Source organism: Narcine bancroftii, chromosome 6, assembly GCF_036971445.1.
Source record: "Narcine bancroftii isolate sNarBan1 chromosome 6, sNarBan1.hap1, whole genome shotgun sequence".
Taxonomy (NCBI): domain Eukaryota; kingdom Metazoa; phylum Chordata; class Chondrichthyes; order Torpediniformes; family Narcinidae; genus Narcine; species Narcine bancroftii.
In genome coordinates this window covers 11,469,669-11,490,925 of record NC_091474.1, presented here as the reverse complement: position 1 = coordinate 11,490,925, position 21,257 = coordinate 11,469,669, and the positions used below count along the sequence as shown (strand labels likewise).

The window sequence follows — 21,257 nt, the reverse complement described above, 5'->3', positions numbered from 1 at the left end:
CTTTTCCTGAAATATGACCATTAAACCCAAAAGACAACTCTTTCAACCATCGAGAAAAGACTTAGAGGTTGAATGCTTTTCTACAAAACAAGTTATTTATAATTTAATCTCAAAGGACAAACATTTTCCTCTTTTCGAAGTCAAGAAGCTAGACAAGTTTCCTTTCTGCCCATCTTTGAAAACCACTGATCTTAGCCCATTTATACCCAAAAAAGTAAATATAAGCAAGAATCTGCCATTTGGCCCCTCATGCCAATTTTGCCATTAATTAAGATTGTGCATGATCCTTCATCTCATTGCCATTTCTCTCATGACTGATTCCTTATTTTGAGACAATGTTTGTTAATTCCTGATTCCCCAATCATAAGCTCACATTTAATTTCAGTGAGTTCACATCTCTCTCCTCAAAATTCAAGAAAGTATGGATCAGCCTTCTTAATCTCTACTTATGTCACAAACCCCTCCCATAAAGAATCAAACTGCTGAATTTTGGTGGCAATTCCTCTATTACAGGTACATTGTTCCTTAAATAGGGAGACCAGGCTTGTGCACAATATTCACCAAGTCCTTCTGTCAATGGAGTAGTAATTTCTACTCTTGTATTCAAATCCATTTTACAAAGTCCAACATACTTGTCTTCCTCAGTGACTTTTTCCTGAGGTTACTCCAATCCATCGGAACGCCAACTCTATTTGATCTCTCATCTTTTTTAAAAAAAACTCCGCCATTCTATTTTTCTAGATTCATGGCTGATTTTGATTGAGTTTTGAGAATTTGATGATTTAACCCAACTCGATCATCATCAGCCCTCTGTTGGGGAACAGCACTGGGCACGAAAGAGTTGTAAGTCCCTGCAGAATGTAATGCCTTATGTTAGGTAGAGAGAAATTTGGTAGTGTAATGCTGCAACCAATAATTTACAAAGAGATGCACACAACCTTTTCAAGTCAGTAAAATTATTGTAGATGAAATTAAATTTAAATTGCTGTCCAAATATCCAGTGCAATAAACTAGATATTCACAACAGAATCTGAAGTATTTCAATTCCTATCTACACACTAGGTTTGACTTCAGCTGATGTTCAATTAATATTTTAGAGAACACAGAAATGTTTTGCATTTGACCCTATTTGTTCTTGTCTCTCTCAACCTAAAATTAAATATTACATGAATATAAATGGCTTTTTGCCACTAACTTGGTGAAGGGGCCACCTGCCCTTTTCCACTCAGGATCATTAGTCTGGAACCCCAATGATATCAGGGTCTGATGAGTAAAACTAAATTATGAACCAAGCAGCTTCTCTACCAGCCATCTGGTACATAACATTTTAATTGACCAGGCAAAGGAAGGTGGAGAATGCCAATCAAACTCTAATTACTGGGCCTGCCATGTGGGTTGACAGATTCAATCCTCATTTCAGTCATGGATGCAAATGATCTTGGGTTGTTTGTTCATATTTTTTGCCAATCACATGACCACGTTAATTACCTCTTGCATTTTCCTTAGTAATTTCTGCTAAGTGTAATAGACCATTATTTGTTTTGTCCAAATACATTGGTGTGGTCAACACATGTGAAATCCATTCAAGATGAAAAAAATCCACAAATTAATTATTTCTATGAAAACAATATTTTACAGAAAACTCAGATTAAAATCATAGTTAGGACATGATTGATTACATGCCACATGATTCTTCTGAAGGGAAAATAATCATGCACCAGGAATGTCTTGTTCTTGAAACAGCACATATAGAATTCACAACCATCCATATTATAATCACAACCATGTTAAAAAACAAAACTTCAACGAACTTAAAGAGTATTTCCATTATATAAAGTAGGTACAATCTGTGTCACTTTTTTTTCTTAGTCTTCTGACAGTGGACTGTTCTCATGTGAAAGGCCTAATGTTATCAAAATAATGCAAGAGCATCAAACTCCTTCCAAACAGATGATGATCACTAATCATGGATAATTTACCAGTACTGCCTGACCAAACTAAAGATAGATCATAGTTTAAATTGCCTTTTAAATTGATTTTTGTTTCTTTTAAAAATACTTATTGAGTTTAATAGAATAAAAGACAGATAATTTGTACTTCTCAAATAATACCTTAATCATACATGCTATAAATTGTGTGTGCCATTCTCAATCAAACCCATTTTCAAAACTATAAAAAGAAAAACAGAAAAAAATGAACCCATTCTCCCCCCCCCCCCACTATTAATCAACCCCCTCTCTCTAAACAAGGTTAACTTGCATATTTAAAATATATATAGGAAACGAAAGACGACGTTGGGGAACCAGACTTCATTCTTTCAATTATAGTAATGCTGCATGAGTGGGGTCCATGTCTTGTAAAGTGCACCTTTACATCTTTGACATTATATTTGATTTTTTTCTAAACTTAGGAAGGACATGACTTCCTGTAGCCATTGAGTATAAGTAGGTGGAGCGCTATCTTTCTATTTCATCAGAATTTCCCGTCGAGCTCTCAATGAGGTAAAAGCTAAAATTTGCTTCTGAGATGAAGTCAGTAGTATTTTTTCTTCTTGAGAAAACCAAATAAAGAAGCATGGTGTGGTAAACCACTGTATGTATATATCCATCTGTCTGGCACCCCATTGGCTGACTGTACCTGTAGCTCCTCCCACAGACTCCTGAATAAAGGTGACTGTTCTTCAGCCCCCTTCTCAGTTTGTGACATTCAACCAGCATGAATGTACCTTCATTCTATTTCAAATAAAAGCCTATCAGCTTTGTTCAACTTCTGTCTTTTGAGTCATGGTTCTAATTTGACCTTAAAAATGGTTGATAAAGTTTGGAAGTATTTTTTCCAAAATTTTTTTAAACTAGGGCAAGTCCAAAGCATGTGTATTAATGAAGCCTCAAAAATCTTACAATTAAATTTATTTAGTTGTTGCTGCATAGAAGCCTTCAGTGAAGCAATGGATGAATGTGATCATATCCTGTGAACATTTGGTTGCCTACAAATGACTAAAACATTGTGGAGTCATCACAGAATCTTCCTCTGCTTACTGAATTATGAATCTCTGTATTGTGGATTTTACTGGGTTTAAGACCACAAGATGGTTCTTTGACCAGGTGGCTTTGCCTTTTGGATCACACTTTCTGAGAGAAATATAACCAATGTTCTGAAGCAGTTCTTTGACAGAATGTCAAAAATATCCCTACAATCACTGTATAACAGGAAAAATGAGATTCACTTTTCAAAGCAGTTCATTTTAAATCATAAGGCATTGGTGGTTTAATACATATCTGTTAGCCTTCATTTTAGCTCATAATGACTGATTCACTTAGACTTTGTGTTTCTGACAAAACCTTGCCAAAATTTCCAATCCTAATGGTGCTATTTTCATACTAAAAACAGGTTAGCATCTACAGTTTGGCAAGCTGTCACTTTCTAATTTTAACTCAAGATATATACCACTCTTGTTCAGTTCCTTAATATTTTCATTGGTGGGTTTGATAGAAGATTCAACCGTATTAAAATAATTTTCTACCATGATAATCCAACCCATATAAAAGATAAAGCAGAAGTTGGTATTAAAATTGCTAATTTTTTGTTTAAAAAAATGTTGACATTATTCGCAAACTACTGACTTACAGGAATTACTGATTGATGATTGGAACAAAGAACATGAATGAACCAATGCAACTGAAATTCTGTATGATTGATTCAACATAGATTAACAACTATATCAACTGATCATTTGTAAGCTAGATCGCATTCATAGCTCAATAATTAGTTTAAACAACTAAATATATGAAATGTTCAATTTAATTAAAATACAAGAACAAATTAGGGTGGCACGGTTAGCGAGGCGGTTACTGCAATGCTATTACAGCACAGTTCGAATCTGCCCATGTGGATTTCTCCAAGCATTCAAAACATATCAAGGGTGGTGGTCAATTAGGTGTAATTGGGTCTGTTACCTTGCTGCATGTCTAAATTTTAAAATATTAAAATTTACAATGGTCATGAGAGTTGTGCAAAGCAATAACTAAAGTAAGAAAAAATAACTGTTGGAATTGTTGGTATTGTAGATACATATTTTATAAATAATTAGATTTTTGTACAATTCTTTAAATAATTAATTGTAATTTATGTAGGTAATTACTATTGTGATAGGTTTGTTTTGGGGAAAGCAGTGCAATTCACATTGTATATGTTTACTTTTTAAAATTTTTAAAACTATCTTTAACAACTTCAGATTAATTTTTGTACCAACCATAGTTGTTTGTTAGTCATTTGTAAAGGATTTTTAGCTTGAAATTCTATTCAGTTTGCTTCATGAAACAGCAACATATGGAAAACCTAGGGAGATGATGCGGAGCATTTTATAAATTCAATTTGACCACAGAGGCACAGAGTGACATGGCCACAAGCGTTACCCTGAATTCACTCCACAGTCAACAATGTTCCAATTCAATTCACTGGTTTAGTACTTGTGTAGCACGCGCGCGCGCGCGCACACACACACACACACACACACACACTTAATTATCATCTGATCGAACAAGTACAACAAAAAAGTGTTCTCCAGTTCTTGGTGCAACACACTGCAAACACACATATAGACAAATTATAGAAATGCACAGTACATATACATAAATATTATTGTTAAATATACCCACACTCCTGTTCGGCTCCGAATCATGGCTACCGGCATCACCTACGGCTCCTAGAACGCTTCCACCAGCGTTGTCTCCGCTCCATCCTCAACATCCATTGGAGCGCTTTCATCCCTAACGTCGAAGTACTCGAGATGGCAGAGGTCGACAGCATCGAGTCCACGCTGCTGAAGATCCAGCTGCGCTGGATGGGTCACGTCTCCAGAATGGAGGACCATCGCCTTCCCAAGATCGTGTTCTATGGCGAGCTCTCCACTGGCCACCGTGACAGAGGTGCACCAAAGAAAAGGTACAAGGACTGCCTAAAGAAATCTCTTGGTGCCTGCCACATTGACCACCGCCAGTGGGCTGATAACGCCTCAAACCGTGCATCTTGGCGCCTCACAGTTCGGCGGGCAGCAACCTCCTTTGAAGAAGACCGCAGAGCCCACCTCACTGACAAAAGGCAAAGGAGGAAAAACCCAACACCCAACCCCAACCCACCAATTTTCCCCTGCAGCCGCTGCAACCGTGTCTGCCTGTCCCGCATCGGACTTGTCAGCCACAAACGAGCCTGCAGCTGACGTGGACATTACCCCTCCATAAATCTTCGTCCGCGAAGCCAAGCCAAAGATTGTTAAATAAATAGTTGAGTCACGGAGGATTTATATGAGCAGTTCCTCAGTCTTTCAACCACCTCACTATCCATGGGAAGAAGCTGTTTCTCAGTCTGGTGGTTCTTTTTCTGATATTCCTGTATCTCTTTCCCAATAGGAGTAACCTGCAGGGTGGTAGAGGTTCTCACTGATTTTGCGAGCCCTCTTTAGACAACGATCCGGTATATCCCATTATTGTGGTGGGAGGGAAACCTCGGAGATCCTCTCTGCCGCTCTTATGGTTCTGTGGATTGACCTCCAATCTGATGCACTCCAGCAACAGTATCATTCTGTGATGTAGCCGGCCAGGACTTTCTCCTGTAGAAACTTGACAAGATGGTGGCCAGTGGCCTTGACGGCAATAATCTTCTTAGGAAGTGCAGTCACTACTGTGGTTTCCTGACAAGTAAGGAGATATTTGACAAGTAAGAATAGGTCACTCCTTAAGTGGACACCGAGGAACTTGGTGCTCTCTACTCTCTCCCCTACTGAGATATTACTGTGTAGTGGAGAGTGATCAGCCCTGGTCCTCATGAAGTACACAGTCAGCCCCTTCATGTTTCCATGTTGAGACTCAGGTTGTTATTCTTGCACCATTTCAACACATTTTCTACCTCTTCTCTGTGCTGCCTGCGACTCATCATTGTTGCTGATGAGGCCAATGACCATCGTGTCATCTGCCAAAAGAGAAATGGATACAATTTCATGGAAATTTTTGTTCCCTTTATTTCCTTGAAGAAGCAAAACTGGCATGATAGATCAGCCCACAGAAGTATCATTTAAGTTACTGAATGATACTTTTTGTCCTGTCGGATTTTTCCTAACCTCCAGTCCATCTTTTTCCTCTTTTAAAAAGATGATGGCAACCACAAACATTTAAACATTTAAAAGTTAACTGCAAGGAAAGGAGCCTTCCACAGGAAAATGTTTCATGTGAAACTGCCTTCTGAACACATCTGTCAAAAATGTTGTTTGGACTCAGCATTAACATTTTTCAGTGAAAATACAAATACATTTTATTCTGCAAATGAAATATTTTTTGCACCTTCTGTATCCAGTTTCATATCCTCGAATAATTAATGGAGAATCGGTCACTAAAATTATTTGACAAACAATGATCTAATTTTATATCATTTTGAAAATTAGTACTCATTATTTTCAGATAGCAGAAGTAAACACCAGATTTATCCAAAATGGGAAAATACAAAGAATCTTAAAGGAACAAGAGATTTTAAATGAAAGGCACAATATGATAACTGCCGTCACATCAGCCCAAACTTCGAAAATGGCATTCCTTTCCTTGTGAGATCAGTTTAACATGTCAGAAGTATAGAACTCTTTAAAATACTTGGTCTTACACAGATATCCAGTGGGTCATAAAATTAGTGGTTGAAACTTGGATCCAAACTGAAGTTAAAAATGTGTGGTCCAAAACAGCTTTCACTTTCCTTTTTCTTGTTTGTTTTGGCTCCATGGTGTATAAGTTCTGACATTCAGAAAACCCCAAATATTCATCCACAAGGTCCAAATCTGAAACTAAAGAACTATGTAGTCACATCATTGAAATTCTTTTTCAGTGCAAAGAATAGCAGTTGAAATGAAAGATGCATAAACTTGTTTAGACGTTTCTGCCCCTCATACCTAGAGTGTAAGGATCTCTTTACATTGTAAAATGTGAGGTGATTTGTGTGTGACTGAACTCAGTTCATTGTGAAGATTATCATCAATACTTGAAGGAAAAATCAACATAAAATGCTTTGTACTCAATGGTACCATTAAACGTCATAGGCTTGGTTTGCATTTGATGTTGAGAATTACTGAATTGAATGCAGAGTTCAATTATTGATAATGCAATGTCATTGACTTTAAAATGTGACTGACCTGACACTTATTAGCCTAGTGATCATTGCCTACATATGCACTTTGATTCCTGGATAATTCCTCTCTACTTCCATTGGTTGCAATAATTCTTTGAATGGGATTCAAATTTCATGGTGAAAGAGGTGTAAAAATGTGTTGACCAATGGTGCTTTGCTTGATGAATGTGATACGTTTGTATCGTGTATCGTTGGTTTGCATTGTTGTAAGGAATCAGATTTTAGGTAAATTCATAACAAAAAATCTTGCAATGTTTTCTGGTTTTTTTTTTACTCAGCAGACTTTCCTAGTCAGAAGTATTTCCTGCTGAACAGTTTGATGCTGATGTTAACTCATTGAGTAATTCAGTCGCTTTTGGGACCCCTCCATCAATGTCCTGAAGGTGGGTGTTTAATCTTTCTGTTGGTTCATGCCAATTACCCAATTTAAATGATTGAACATTGATTGATACTGGTGATGACAATTTTACTTAGATTTGGGTGAGTTGGACAACTGTATCTAGAGGAACTGCGTGAAATAATTTTGTGGGGATCTTTGTGAGAATCTCCTTTCTATTCTCCATTCAATTCCTCAGACCAACCAATATCAAAACTTCTCGTCCCCAAGAATCTTCTTTTATACTGTTTTTATTGTGCAGCATGAATAGACAGTGTTTTCTCCAATCCAATCAAATAGCATCAAAATGTACAGTTCAGTCATAGTTGAAGGGTAAGTAACTCTCACTTGATTAGCCAAATCAAGATCTTAAAGATAAAATACAGGAATGTCTTGCTGCGGTTAGTGGTGGAGGCTGAAACATTCGGGACATTTAAGAGACTCTTAGACAGGCATATGGATGAAAGAAAAATAGAGGGTTATGAGGTAGGAAGGGTTTAGTACTTTTTTTAGTAGGAATAAATAGGTAGGCACAACATCAAAGGCTGAAAGGTCTGTACTGTGGTATAATGTTCTATGTTTAGCCAAGAGAGATAAAGATCATGTTTTTTTAATGCTTGGGTTGCTAAATATCACCTCTCAGTAGAGCAAACGTGCTTCGTTTCAGCCAAAGCTCCCAAGGAAAATGCTTCTATCAGGCACTCCCTTAAAGTTAGGTAAGATTTGCTGCCGCCCAATTTCTTTGGGTTTTGAAGTGGCTGTTGAAACTAATGTAGGATCCACAGATAATGGTGTGGTAGTCCAGATGACATTAGATAGGGTGGGTTGCAATGTTGTGTGTTTCTTCCATTTGTTTGTGCGTGACCTCTAAATGCTCCCATTGCAATGATTTGAGATGATCATTGTTCCTTCTCAGTGCTGAAAGGTCAGGAGCTACTGGAATTGTGACCATTTTCAAAGGGACTCTGTGTATTCCTGGTATTCCCTTGCTTTGATGCAACTCAGACAACAATTCCTATTTCACTGGTCTAGACAACGTGACTGACTCACTAGACTTGAGTTTAACATGATCAGTGCCTTGGAGACACACAGGAGACTGCAGATGCTGGAATTTGAAGCTAAACACACCCTGCTGGAAGAACCGATCGAGTCAAGCTGCATTGGTGAGAGAGAAAGAATACACAATGTTTTAAGCTGAAGCCCTTGAGACTGGAGAATTGCAGGAGAGAAGCCCATGTCAAGAGGATAGGGCGGGAAAGTGGCACAGGGTCCCTTTGTGGGATTGGCCAACCAGTTAGGTGAAATATGGCAGACAGAGATAGTGGATTGTTAGATGCCAGCCAATGGGAAAAAGAGCTAAGAAAATCAAAGGGGTCAGGTAGTGAATGATGAGTTCTAGAGGGTGATCAGTGCCTTGATGTTGAAGATGTTGGCCAGGGATTTCATTACATTGGTTCAAATATTCTGCCAATCAATTTAAAAGATTTTCATAGACAGTTTCAGTGGTACTTCTCCAGTTGTGTAAGATACTTTATGTCTCTGATGCATACAGAAAATAGGGCATCACTGCCGTCACCAGACTATAAGTTCATTACTGCATTTGAGGTCAATCAAACATATTTCTCATTCAGCAAAAGGTCTTGCTCACGCACGGGATTTGATCGAGAATTCTATCATTGATGTGCTCTTTCACCAAGCAATTCCTATCAAGACCACAGAAACGGATCCATATTTTGGAGCATCTCGCTGAAGATCTTGAATGCATGGGTGTTATTGTGCATTGGGAGCAAGCTGATAGATGATCTTTGTCTTCCAAATGTTCACCATAAGACTAATTTTCTGGCAGGCTTCAGTGAAGGAATCAACAAAGGCTTCAAGCTCACTTCTGAACATGCACATGTCATCAGTCAGTTGCTGCTATGATTTTGGAAAATGTCATCTGCAGTGGTTGGTGCCACTCTCTACATGTTCCAATTCTTTGAGAAAACTTTGACCACATCCTGGACTAATTTTCTCTGTCTGGTAGTCTCCTTCCACAAGAGAGCATGACACTGAATGTCTACTTTGGGAATCTGACGTCAGGTATGCAAATGACATGGCCCAATCAGCACAGTGAGTACCATCTAAAAAAATGTATAAAGTATTGTTATCATCTCCATTTTCAAACATAAAACCTTTACCATCTTGAAGCAGGTGCATGGGAACATCAATCTGCAAAAGTTCCTTTCAGGTCCTACACCATCTTGACATGAAAATTTAACTTTTTTTTCTTGCTGGGTCAGAATCCTGAAACATGTTACTTATTGACATGGTGGGAGGGAGTCCACAACACGGTTCAAGAAGGCAGCTTGCACTCTCCTCTCAAGGGCACTTAAAGGCTGGTATTAAATTGTAATCTTGTCAATAACTAGCTCCATCCATGACAGAAAAATATATTCCAGTCAAATTGAAATGTTTCAAAATCTTGCTGTTCATGTAAAATGTTACAAAAAGGTTTTACAAGACACCTTAAATCTTGGTTGGAACTTACTGAGAGGACAGCACTTGGCACAGCTCAAATACATGTTTTGTCACCCAACAAATCAGTGCTTGAAAAATCTGGACCAAAATGCACCACAAAACATAATAAGCTCAAAACTTGCAACAGGAGTGGATCCAACAGTGCTTGATGACACCCTTGCATGTAAAAAATATTGAAGAGAAATTAACGTATAAATTTTGCATGATATGTCGCTGAAATTATTAGTTTGTTAATGTCACTGCAAGAAATGAGGAAAACCAGGGACATGAGTGAACAGCGCAAGTAAGTAGGTATCCCCTTAAATGCTCATTGTAAACTTATGAAATAAACTGTACAGGGACTAAGGAGATTAAGTAAATTAGACTGTGTGAATTTAATCTCAAATCAGAAATAAAAGAAGGAAAAATATTGCATTAGGGAGAGTAAAAATCGTAAAGAAAAACTAAATCATAGGTTGGGTTCTAATTTTACAATTTAGTCTCCAATAGTAATGAAAATCTGAAGCGATTAACAACTACATAACTAAGTTCATTTTCAGTGGAGTACTTTATACAAATCACAATATTAGAAAAGTACTTGGACTTGTGTAATGATATGGTTTATTTTCTGTATTGGCCAGTACGGCACAAGCTGGCCCGCCCTCCTGATGACATCCTCTCCTCGACTCCTCCCTATACTCCTCCCCTGTGACCCAGCCATAAAGGTCGAGTCACCTCTTCCTTCCCTGCACTTCCCTAGCTTGGACCTGGGCCAGCAAATCTTGCGTGTAATCAGCCTATCGTTGCCCCTCAGTCTTTGTCTCTGTGATTATTGGGACAACTGGTAGTGCCCAACAACTTGAAAAAGATAAGATGTGAGGTCCGCTGGACAAAGTGGCGACTCCCTGTCTGCCTTACGGTACACAAAGTTAAAGAATATCATGTATGTTACATTCTAAATGCGGTATTATATGACAATAATGGAACCTTTATCTTTACCTGTAATTATCTGTGATAAGTTTTGTCTGTATTTATGGCATAAATATACCTGTATTTACCTGTATTTATGGCATAAATAAAAGCAATTGTATTTACACAGTGAAAAAACTGAAATGTTTGGATTTCTGTATTTAATTATCAAGTTGTGTTCCTGAAGCTCCTATGCTATCATGTTTCTCCATTAATGACAGCATACATTTTTGGTCCACATTTGGCTGTGCAGAAAATTACTCTTCAATACATTCGGAGGAAATAAGGTGCTGAAACCATTCTCTCTTGCACAGTTGATATGGAGATGATCAACAGGAGGTACAAAGCTGGAAGCAAAGAAGGGGATTGAAGAATGTTACCTGTACTGCAGGCTAAAATATTATTAGGCAAACCATAGCGTTTTAATTTCTTGAGTTATTTGAACGAGTACTTAATTTTACATATCTCAATCACAAACATGTTCATTTTCAACTAAATCTTAACAAACTAACTAAAGGAAATATTTTGAATAAATAGCAATTTCTTAAGTTTGTATTTCAGAATTTCATTTCCATTTATCATTGAAGACAAAATCTGCTAATTAAATAATTGACTCTCAAGTGGTACTGCCTAGAGTATTATAATTTAGATCCCTTTCAATATATTCTGGAGCATTAGATCAAGTTCCATTTTAATATATTTTAACAGAGTCTGAATTTGTAAAGTATTCCTTAATGAAATTTGTCTTTTCTCTGTACATTCAACAAACTTTTTATTGTTTTGTTCCAACATTTATGACTTGTGAACCTTCAGTAAACACAGTGACCACAAAGGTATTTTAATGATCATTCCTGGATTCAAATTTTAAGAAAATATTTTAACATAATTTTCCATCAACTAAATTGTTGTGAATAAACTCTAAATATGGAAAGATCCACACCAAAGAAATTATATTAAAAGTCAGATATACTGGTAAATTATATCTTCTGACCATCTCTCAATATAATAGGATTGGGGTTGTTAGGTCTGCATTGTTCATGAATGAGTGAGACAAACACCAGACTGAGTCGAAATCAGGGTTCTTTGTTCTTTATTACCGGATTGTAACACTTGCGACTAACAAAGTTAGTCGGAGAATGCATTCTGCCGTTATCAGCAAAATGGTGATTTTTTATACCCTTGGATACATGTTTAGAACATCATCATATCATTACTTGTCCAATGACTAAAACTGTTGCTATCCTTTCCCTGCTAGCTTCCTGCCTCTCAATCCATCAATGTCTCTCTTATCTTGTAAGTACAAGGATGCATTCTGTTACTCCTTAGTACTGGGTGACTCCTTCTCCGGTCCCATCTCATGATGTTTTACCTAACAGGAGTACAAGGACACCTCCCCTTCTTGTTACTGCCCTGTACAGGGTAACTCCCTACACATTCCCATCTCATGATGTTTTACCTTACAGGGTGTAGAACTATGGTGTTGTATTTGATTTATTTGTTTCATATGTTATGGGCTTGCATGGGGTGCAGAAAAAGAGATGACTCACGGAATTGTTTTCCAGCATTCATTCATTCCCTGCAGAAGACAATATAACACAACAATTTCCTTCTGGATTTTCTTCCTTTCTACACCTTTGCTCCTACATGGTGCAAATGACAATGTGAGGAACAGGAGGGGAGGGGCTTACGAGGTACAAAGGTGTTGCACTGCAAAAATCGTACCCACCAGAAGCATTATTAAAATAACAGTAAATACAAATAACTCCTTGAGATAAAATTCACAAATACAGAATTGGGAATAAAAATGATTAAAATGCATTTGAATTCTGTAACACATATACCTGGGGGATTAGATTAATCCAAATGTCCAATGTTGGGTATTTGTGGCTGACAATCTCAGATTCTGATATTAATCTCTGACAATTTGTTGGTTGTTCAGGCCCCTGAACTGTCCAGATCAGTCAGATGTCACCTAAAATTAGGCAAATTGATGGTCTTGCTTCAACTGGAACAGGATCTGGTTTTAAACAGAGATGAGTCCAAAAGCTACGAGGCAGAAATAGGTCTACAACTGGTCTGGATAGTAAATGCCCTTCTCTGAAGTTTGAATAAAATAAAATTCAGCTCCTCTGTCTCCCAATAGCCCTGGTATCAACCCACTTCTCTCCAAATATCTACCTCACCCTCCCAATTAAATTTGGTCCTGTACATCCTTCCATCTTCTTCACTTCCTCTTCCCACGTTCTTTCCCAGAAGCTAATGAGCAATGAAGATGCATCCATATTTACCTCTTTGCCTTCCTTTCAAACTGTCTGCCTCAACAAAATCTTTGAGCTGAGGTACAGCTATTTCACTTTCTGTGTCTGAAACCTAAAATGCGCTGCTTAATTATTTTTTTGTGACATTGTGGTCTATCCTTCTTCATGCAGTGAAAGAAATCACACAAATTACATCTATCTTCTGACCATTATAATTATTTTTCATTCTTTTTAAAACATTTTTATTGTTTAACAGAATAATATTGATAAAGCAAAGCAATATGATAACATGTACATGGCATATAATTAAGGCAAATGAATGATTAAATTTCATTCCTAATTGTTAAATGTGATTGTTAAAATGATTATGCATATAGAACAGTTAAATAATATTACAACAGACCTCATTATACCTTAATACACACATGTCAAACTCTGGCCCGCGGGCCAGATATAATTATATTTGGCCTGCAAGATCATTTCAAAAATGTATTAGAGGTGGCTCGCCCTGCAGCGAGAGCCGATGCTGTTTTATGGTAATGTCTCCCCCACCATCCTCCCCCCTTCATTGCACATCCTTCCCCATTGTAACACGAGAAATTGTAACACGAGAAGTCTGTCGATGTCATCAGCCGGCAAGCCAGTTGGAAGGCTCCCCACACAAGCAGTCACTTCTCCCACCTGTCGAGCGGTGCGGCGGATGGGCGAGCGCCTGTGATTTCCTGTCGGCGCGACAGGCATGGCAGGCTGTGCACGGCCCCCGGGCAGCGCGAGCCCCGCGCGACTGGCACCGGACGGCCCTTCCACAGCGCGAGCGCACTTCTCCCAGTCGCCACGGCCTTCAGCGCTTGCACCCGCGCGGACCCCAGGGACGGCTGGTTCAGCCCTGCACGTGAAGAGAGAGATGGTGGCTGTCCGCAAAGGCTGATTGGCAGCGCGCTGGGCCTGAGTGGATGGGTAAGCAGGGGTGGGCAGAGGGTGTAGGTGAGGAGTAATGGGCAGGGGAAGTTATGGTGGTGTGAGGGGCAGTTAGAGGGAGGGATGAGTAGAAGGAGGGGTGGATAGGGAAGGGGTAAAAGGGGAGGGGCAGGGCGAGTAGGGTAGGGGTGACTAGAGGGTGAGAGACGGGTAGAGGAACAGGTTGAGGGGAGAGGCAGTAGAGGGGCGTGTATAAGATGGGGTGGGTAAAGGCAGAGCGAGTGGAGTGAGGGGTGAGTAGAGGTGGGTAAAGGACTGGTCAGGTAGAGGGATGGTGGATCGAGGGTGAATAGAGGCCTAGAGCCTGAGGAGTGAGCAGGAAATGCTGAGTCCTGATGCAGGCCAAAATGGACACAGCCTGTGAATGCTGACTACATCTCCACAGGGACCAAATATGTTTCCCTCAGGTCAAGCAAAGGGTGAACTTGAGCTACCTACTCCTGACCTGTAACATTATCCTCCTAAAGTTATATCCTAAAGTTTAACATTACATATGTTGAAAGAAGAGAAAACATGCAGATGTTGTTGAAAATTTTCAATAAATATTTAGTTCGGCCCTCGACTTAGTCCAAGTTTTTAATTTTGGCCCTCCGTGAATTTGAGTTTGACACCCCTGCCTTAATATAATATCTAAAAAAAGAGAAATATCATCTAGGATAATCATAATTAAACCCGATAAATCCATTTATCTAAAAAGAAACAAAAAACCTAAAACTAATACTTATTTAACCCCTCCCTCTAATCAAGGTTGACATAGAAATACAAAGATGGATCAAGTCGCCGTCTCCAGAAGACGGACGGACCCAAATCACCTCAAACTTCAAATTATGGCACCATTCTAGAAATGGGCCCCAAACCTTTTCAAACTGAAACTTTTATCTTTAATATTGTACCTAATTTTCTCTAAATAACTATGTCATTAAATTATGTTGCTACTATGAGAGTTCATCTTTCCATTAAAACTGCTCGTCTGGCTATCAATATACTAAAAGCTAAAACTTTCTCTTGAGGTGCCGATAAAATTTAACTGGTTTGCATGAAAAAACAAACAGGGAAATTAAAGGGTATGGATCTAATTTAATCGTAAAAATTGTTGATTAAAAAAATGAAAAATATTCTGCCAATATCTTCCTAATTTAGGACATTCCCAAAACACATGAATCAGTGAGGCTTCAAAAACGTTATGCTTTTCACAAAATGGATCAATATCCACATAGAAATGGGATCATTTGAGTTCGGACGTGTATTCTGTGCACCACCTTAAATTGTAATAAACAAAATGAATCATTGATCAAATTAAGAGTGGAACACCAATCCTCAACTGAAAAAGATATATTAAGATCATGCTCCCAATCATTTTAATCTTAGCCATTGGAGCTAGTCTTAAATCCAAAAAATCAGAATAAATATGTGACATCAGTCCACCGTGAACAAATTGTAGATCAAAAGTATGTCAAGAATATTTGAGTCAACGATTTGAGGAAAGTTCAATTTAGACTGAACAAAATTCCTAATTTGAAAATATCTAAAAAAAAAGTCTATTAGAGAACGTAAGTTTAACTGACAATTGTTCAAAAAGAAGCAAAGTTATTTTGAATAAATAAACCTTTAAAAAATTTAATACCTAATCTGTACCATTCCTTAAAGCCTTCATCTAATACTGAAGGTGGGAATAGATGGTTATCTATAATAGAACTTGCCAGAGAAAAATTATTATAATCAAAAATATCCTAAATTGAGCCTGTATTCTCAATGTAATTCTTATTATCAGATTATGTGTCAATTTAGAAAAGGAAAAGGATAAAGTGGAACCTAAAATTGCCAACATAGATGATTACTTAGAAGAGTTCAGTTCCATTTCTGCCCAAGAAGGGCAATTTTTATTAATTTATCAAATTATAATAATAAAATTAAACTGCGTATATTAATCGCCCAGTAATAAAATCAAAAATTTGGAAGTGACATTCTCCCATTCCTAAGAATTTTCTGAAGATGGGCTTTATTTATATGTGGTTATTTTCCCTGCCATATATATGAAGAAATAATCGAATATAATGAATTAAAAAAGGATTGAGGAATAAAAATTTATAAGGCTTGAAAATTATATAAAAGTTTAGGTAGAATATTCATTTTAATTTAAATAATACATGCAATCACTGTAATCAATAGTGGTGAGAATCCTGTTAATAATATTTTAATCTGATTAAGTAATACTACAAAATTTTCTTTCATAGTTTCTTATTGTGATAGAGATTCCTAAATATTGAAATTTGTCTTTAACTATTTTAAACAGAAATTTAAAATACATAGAAAGAGATTCTTTTAAAGGTAAAAGTTCCCTCTTGTGTAAATTTATTTTATATCCCGAAAGTTGTCCAAACTGAACGAACATAGTTAATATATTCAGTATAGAAACTTCAGGATTTGAAATAAAAAGCAATAAATCAGCTGCATCGAGAGATGCTTTTATGTTCAATTCTGTTTATGATTAATCTTTTAAATTGTCTTAATTGTCAAAGGGCTACTGCTTATGGTTCTAGTATTATATTAAACATTAAAGGACTTAATTACATCCTTGTCAGGTTCCCATAAATAGCCTAAACATTTTAGACTGTTGTTGATTAGAATGAATTGAAGCCATTGGATATAAGTGTAATATTTCAATCCAATTAATAAAATCTGGACCAAAATCAAGTTTCTTTATTATAGCAAATAAATATTTCCCTTCTACCCAGTCAAATGGTTTGTCAGCATCTAGTCAAAGAACACATTCCGTCACATGGGTAGAGGGCAAATATAGTGTATTCAATGCTCAGTATATGTTATGGTAGCAATTACAGTTTTTAATAAAACCTGTTTGGTCAGAGTTAATAATTATTGGTAGAATATTTTATAATCTATACACCAACACTTTAGATAAAATCTTTATATCAATGAAATTGGTCTATAAGAAGCACATTCTGTAGTTTCTTTCCCTTTTTTCAAAATAAGAGAAATACTCATTTCATAAAAAGATCATTCCTTCTTTAAACAAATCTTCAAACACAGAGCTTAGATGAGGCACAAGCCATTTAGAAAAAGATTTATAAAAATCTGCAGGAAATCCATCTGGACCTGAAAATTTACCAGACTGCAAAGAGGAGATAGCTGTAGAGATTTAATCCTGAGAAACAGGTTCCTTTAGCCTTGTACACTTGTCCTGAGATAGGGTGGGTAAATTTATTTATTCTAAAAACTCTGCCATTGAAATAAAATTATTCTTAAATTCAGAAGTATAAAGATTAGAATAAAATTGTTTGAAAGTCTAATTAATTTTAGAATGAAACATTGTCATTGTGCCATCTCTCATTTAAATCTTATTAAGTTGATTTTTGAACTGCAATACCTTTCAATTGACCCGCAAGTCACTTATCAGTCTTTTCACCATGAATATAAAAGTGAATTAACTTCTCAACAATTGTTGTTCAATAGGGTATGTAGAAAGAAGATCAATTTTAGTTTTATGTTTAATTCTTTTTTTTATATAGCTCCGGATCTTTATTTTGCACAAATAACATTTCAATTTGTTTAGTCTGATTAATCAATTCCAGTCTTTCTTATTAGAATTTTTCCTAACATTGGCTCTGCATGGAATAATTTGTCTCTCAAATAAGCTTTCATAGTATCCAAAACAATCGGATTAGGCATTGTTGGAGAGGAATTAATATTAAAGAAAAGCTGTATTTGTTGTTCCAAAAAGCTTAAGAAATCTTTATCTGCTAATAAAGAGGTATTAAAATTATATTTTAAAAGGAGGTATATCAGAAAAATTCAAGGCTAAAACTACAGGAGCATGGTCAGATATACTATTGCTTAATAGTCTCATGCTTCAGTTGAAGAGATCAATTGATTTATCAATTAAAAAATAATCGATTCTAGAGTAAGAACGATGTACATTCGAAAAAAGAGTATTCCCTGTTATTAGGATTTAAGAATTGCCATTCATCTGAAATACCATAATTTGATTGAAAAGAATGAATTAAAGTCACCAATTTAGAAAGAGTAGTAGATTTGTGAAAAGAACGATTTAAAACAACATCTAAACAACAGTTAAAGTCCCCTCCCAAGATCAATGAGTAGTGATTTAAATCAGGTAAGGCTGAAAATTTTTTCAAAAGAAGCAGGCTCTTCCATGTTCGGTGCATAAAAATTGGCCAATAACCATTTTGATATATAATTTTCCTATAAAAATAATAAATTGCCCTACTATTATTGAATTCTAAAGGAATATTCTAATTAATTAGAATAGAAACTCCTCTGATCTTGGCTTCTGAACAAGAATGAAAAACTTGTTCTTTCCATCTAAACATGAATTCACCTTTATCAGAATTTTTTATATGCATCTCTTGAGAAAAGACTGTCTTCTTTTAAATTTTTAATATGTGACCACTCTTCATCATCCCATTTATACCTTTAATATTCCAAGATATGATATTAATTGGTAAGTGACTGAGCACTATGCCCCGATCAGTGATACAAACATCGCCTCCCTTGATCAAAATCACTGTTCATAAAAAAGTAACCTTGCTAATTGTACTAAAAACTAAATATAACCCCCTTCTTTCAGCCCACCCAAAAAAATATTGAAAATTTTATTTATCATTTTCATCAAGACAGAACATTAATTCAATGAAATAATAGCTTGCAACAAAAAATACAAAATTATACAATAATTTTTTTTCTATTTTCTCCCCAACCTCCCTTTCCCTTACCACCAAAAGAAAGAAACAAAAAGAAGAAAGATAGAAAGAAGGAACGAGCACCTAAATCTATATATTTAATATTATGAGCATATACTGTATTTATTGACTATTATTCAGTTATTAACTGAGAGGAGTTGATAAGTTGGAGGATGTGGATTGACTTTTGTTCACAAATCCATATATGGCTCCCAAATTTTATGAAAACTCAATTTGATTTCTTAGACGGCAATAAATTTTTTTTATAAAGGTATACAATTTTGGATTTCAATATGCCATCTATCTATTATTACATGATTCTCCATTTTCCACATTATTGCTACACATTTCTTTGCTGTCGCTATATACTCAAAAAATTTTCTTGATATTTATCCAATTTAAGTTTCATATCTTCTCCAAGTAAAAATATTCTCAGATCTTTTTGTATCTTTCTTTATCTTCATAATTTGTTTTAATAATACACTCAAATCCTTCCAGAATTCTTCCACTTTTACACAGGACCATACCAAATGTAAAAAGGTCCCTATTTCCTTATTACACCAGAAATATTTATCTGAATAATTAGAATTAAGTCCATTCAATTTATGTGGAGTGTAATATAATTGATGAAGAAAATTATTTTGAACCATTTGGTATTTAACATTGACTGTATTTGTAACACTCTCTTGATGCAATCTAGACATTATTTCCTCTCAAATTTGTATATTTAAATCTTTTTTTCATCCTAGTTTTGATTTATATAAATCCTTTTTTTTCTTAGTTTCTTCCAATTTTATATACATATTAGAAATAAATTTCTTAATAATAAAAGTATCTGTTATTATATATACTAAATATATTTGGGATTCCAGATGCTTTTGTAAATTGGATAAAAGCATTATATAATCAACTTAATGCTAAAATGGTTACAAATAGACAAGTATCAAAACCTTTTTTGTTAGAAAGGTCATCTAGACAAGGATGTCCACTGTCACCATTTTTATTTGCATTAGCAATAGAATCGTTGGCGGAAATAATTATAAGTGATAAATTAAAGGTTTTGAGATAGATAATAAAGAACATAAAATTAGTTTGTTTGCAGATGATGTTATGGTATATTTAAAAATACCATAAATATTGTTGAATAAATTAAATGTAAGATTCGTGGAGTATGGATAAGTATCAGGTTATAAAATCAATGTTGGTAAAAGTGAAGTGATGCCTATGGTTGATATGGATTATTTGCAATGTAAGAGAATGACAAAGTTTAAAAGGCAAAAAGAAGCACTTAAATGCTTAGAAATAAAAGTTGATCAAAATTTAAATAATTTATATAAGTTAAATTATTGACCGCTATTAAAAAAGATAGAAGAAGATATAAAAAGATGGAAAGATCTACCAATAATGAAAATAAAACAGGTGAATTGTATTAAGATGAATAGTTTTTCAAGAACACAATATTTGTTTCAATCATTACCCATTTCTGTACCAGAAACATTTCAATGGAGTTTGAATAAAAACATACGAGAATTTTGTTGGAAAGGTAAAATGTCAAGAATTGGTCTTGAAAAATTAACATGGAAATTTGATCAGGGAGGACTAAGATTACAGAATTTAAAAAACCCAATTAAGATTCTTGTCCTCCTGCTATCAAATTGGTGAGAAAACAGCTTGGGTTCAGATTAAAATGAATAAAATTGGGGAAACTACACCAGAGCAAATTTTGTATAATTGGAATGGTGAATTGTTTAAAGAGAAAGTGGGAATACCAGTTTTAAAGCATTTATTGAAACTATAGAATGGGATCCAAGTGGAAAGAGGAATGAAAAACTATCAATTACCTAAAATTTGTTGAAACAAAATCAGTTTATTCCTTTCACTTTGAATAATTCTTTATTTGATAATTGGTACAGTAAAGGTATATAGAGGATAACAGACTGTTTATTAGGATTCTTTTTTACTTTTGAACAATTAAAAGATAAATATAATATAGAAAATAATACAATTTTTGCATGCTATCAATTAAAATCGTATTTAAAAAAGAAATTGGAAGCAAATTTGAGACTTCCGGAACAAAGTCAATTTGAAAATATAATAACAGCCCATCCAAAATTGAAGGTCAACAACCAAAGTTGTGGCCAGCTCAAGCAAAAAAACCCCGAAACACTTCACTTTCATTCTTATCACTCCCTATTTATATATTCAAAATTAATATGAACTTTTATATCAACCCTTGTATACAAAAAAAGGATAAATAACCAAATTAGTTCCAACCTTTCCATAAACCAACTC

At 35.6% G+C, this 21,257-nt stretch overlaps 1 long non-coding RNA gene across 1 annotated transcript in view; it reads left to right on the top strand.

Annotated features, from left to right (window-relative positions):
* The window catches only part of LOC138735709 (uncharacterized), a 54,035-nt gene extending 42,989 nt beyond the window's left edge, over positions 1-11,046 (top strand). The window contains exons 3-4 of the long non-coding RNA XR_011339896.1: positions 7,446-7,550; positions 9,390-11,046. This is a non-coding gene — a long non-coding RNA (uncharacterized lncRNA). The remainder of the gene's footprint in view (positions 1-7,445; positions 7,551-9,389) is intronic.
* The last annotated feature ends 10,211 nt before the right edge of the window (positions 11,047-21,257 follow it).